This window comes from Delphinapterus leucas, chromosome 10 (assembly GCF_059928025.1).
Source record: "Delphinapterus leucas isolate spDelLeu-1000000601 "Yukka" chromosome 10, BTC_Dleu_Yukka2, whole genome shotgun sequence".
Lineage (NCBI taxonomy): Eukaryota > Metazoa > Chordata > Mammalia > Artiodactyla > Monodontidae > Delphinapterus > Delphinapterus leucas.
In genome coordinates this window covers 36379611-36383027 of record NC_143138.1, presented here as the reverse complement: position 1 = coordinate 36383027, position 3417 = coordinate 36379611, and positions in this window count along the sequence as shown.

The following is a 3417-nucleotide window of genomic DNA, read 5'->3' as shown; positions in this document are numbered from 1 at the left end:
GAAAAAACAATGTAGGGTAAGTGGGAATAACTCAATAGAGTGATTCTAAACTTTCTACCTAAAAAGCATCTGGGTGCTTGAGCCAATTTAAATTTGATTTAGAGAGTCAAGAGTCGTGGGACTACATTTGTACCTTAAGAGTTATGGAGCATTTTATACCCATTATGTGTCTGAAGACCTATATTATTATAAGAGCCTTTAATTTGTCATGTATACTTTAAATACCTGAAAAAAGGTATGCGATAGTTTCAGTCAAGATAGGCTAAGCTATGCAACAGTAAAAAGGATAACCCCAAAATATCAGTGGCTTTTTCCAGAAGGAAACGAGAAAACTCTGGAAGCCTCACACTAACAAATTCTTCAGCTCAAAAGTGACAGACACCATTTCTACTCACAATTCATGCCAGCATTAGTCACAGAACCAATCTTAAGGAAGTCTGGAAATGCATCCTACTATGTGACCAGTAGAGAGGAGAACCAGATATCAGTGTGTAGCACTAATGATTACCCCTGTGATGGTAAAGGAAACATGGTGATCAAGCTGCAAGAGAGATGAGACCTCCAGAAGCACACAGCAGGGTGGTGAATGGCAAAGACATAAAGGACTAGAATGAACTTTCAGAAGAATTCTTGGCTTGGAGAAAGAAGCCAAGATACAATGACCAAGAAAAGAATGCTGAGTTACTGTTTTCTGAATAAACATCCTTGATTACCTCTCTCTTCTAGAGAGCCTTGATCCTGAAAGGGATCTTATCTGATGCTTCCGGTTCTTTCTTGAGAAGCTAATGTAGAGCATTATGATAAAGGCACAGGGACACATCTGTGTGCTAATATGACTACGCCAGAGAAGGACTAGGGAGCCAGCAGCCTTGGAGGAGTCCTGCCTCTTTCTGAACCTGGGGTGAAGAATGTTCAGTCCAGTGGCTGCCTGAAAGGCCCTTTCTATACCTCAATAAAGGCAGCTCTTGGAGAAGCCATTTATTCCACTGACACCAGGAGTTGCCTGTTCTGCAACTGCATCATTAGCTGTAGCTGAGATAATCAGTGGACATGCAGTGTGAGGGAGAAATAAACCTTTCTTGTAAGCCACTGAGATTTGGGGGATCATTTGTTACTGCAGTATAACCTCACCCACGCTAACTGATACTATGCTTATTCTTTTAGTATCTATGCAGATGAAGCCACTGAGATTCCACAGGCAGGCAATGATGAATTAAAAATGGGAGATAAGGGAGAATATCTGTTCAAAAATACTATTGGGTGGGCCAAAGGTTCGGTTTTTTCCATAAGATGGCTCTAGTAGCACTTAGTTGTCTTTAACTTCATTCAAAACAATTTTGTTTGTATGTGACAGCTGTCATATCAGCATGCATTTAAAAAAAGACATCAAAATTGGTGAATTTTGGTGTAGCCATTTTAATATTGAATATGGAAGAAGAAAGCAACAATTTTGGTATATTATGCTTTATTATTTCAAGAAAGGTAAAAACGCAACTGAAACACAAAAAAAAGATTTGTGCAGTGTATGGAGAAGATGCCATGATGGATCGAAGGTGTCAAAAGTGGTTTGCGAAGTTTCGTGCTGGAGATTCTCGCTGGACGATGCTCCACAGTTGGGTAGACCCGTTGAAGTTGATAGCAATCAAATTGAAACAATAATTGAGAACAATCAACGTTATACCACACGGGAGATAGCGGACATACTCAAAATATCCAAACCAAGCACTGAAAATCATTTGCACCAGCTTGGTTATGTGAATTGCTTTGATGTTTGGGTTCCACATAGGTTAAGCCAAAAAAACCCTCTTGACCATATTTCCACATGTGATTCTCTACTGAAACATAATGAAAACGTTCTGTTTTTAAAACAAGTTGTGATGGGCAATGAAAAGTGGATACTGTACAACAGTGTGGAATGGAAGAGATCATGGGGCAAGTGAAATGAACCACCACCAACCACACCAAAGGCCAGTCTTCATCCAAAGAAGGTGATGTCGTGTATATAGTGAGATTGGAAGGGAGTCCTCTATTATGAGCTCCTTCCAGAAAACCAAATGATTAATTCCAACAAGTACTGCTCCCAATTAGACCAACTGAAAGCGGCACTCGACAAAAAGCGTGCAGAATTAGCAGAAAACGCATAATCTTCCATCAGGATAACGCAAGCCCACATATTTCTTTGATGACCAGGCAAAAACTGTTACAGCTTGGCTGGGAAGTTCTGATTCATCCACTGTATTCACCAGGCATTGCACCTTCGGATTTCCATTTATTTCGGTCTTTACAAAATTCTCTTAATGGAAAAAATTTCAATTCCCTGGAAGACTGTAAAAGGCAGCTGGAACAGTTCTTTGCTCAAAAAGATTAAAAGTTTTGGGAAGATGGAATTATAAAGTTGCCTGAAAAATGGCAGAAGGTAGTGGAACAAAAGGGTGGATATGTTGTTCAATAAAGTTCTTGGTGAAAATGAAAAACGTGTCTTTTATTTTTACTTAAAAACCAAAGGGACACATTATATACCCAAAATCAATTATCATGATGAGTACTATACTCCCAATAGGTATCATATGGGTTCAGCAACTACGGTGGAAAATATAAGCAGCCCCTCTTACCACCATTGCTCCAGTTATCTTCTTGGAGAATTTGTGCTTCCTATCCCCACAACTCCAGGTTCTGCTTGTCTAGAGGTCCTTCTAAAAAGTGAGACACTTTCACCAGGGCACACAATATGAGTCCCATTAATTCTTTGATTGTGGTAAAATATACAAAACGAAGTTTACCATTTTAACCATTTTTAAGTATACAACTCAATGGCATTAAGTACATTTACATTGTTGTGAAACCATCACCATCATCCATCTCCAGAACTTTTTCATCTTCCCCATCTGAAACTCTGTACCTATTCAACAATCACTCCCCATTTCCTTTTCCCTCCAATCCTTGGAAACCACCATTCTTTCAGTCTCTATGAATTTGACTATTCTAGGTATCTCATATAAATGGAATCACACAGTATTTATCTTTTTGTGTTTGATTTATTTCAGTTAGCCCAGCGTCTTCAAGGTTCATCTATGTTGTAGCATGTTTCAGGATTTCATTCCTTTTTAAGGCTGAATAACACTCCATTGTATGTATATATCACATTTTATTTATCCACTCATCCATCAATGGACATTTGGGTTGTTTCCACCTTTTGGCTATTGTGAATAATGCTGCTAACAAACACTGGTGTACAAATATCAGTTTGAGTCTCTGTTTTCTTTTGGGTATATATCCAGAAGTGGAATTGCTGAACATACGGTTATTCTATGTTTAATTTTTTGAAGAACTGCCATACTGTTTTCTACAGCAGCTGCACTGTTTTACATTCCCACCAGCAGTGAACAAGGGGTCTAATTTCTGCACATCTGTCAACAC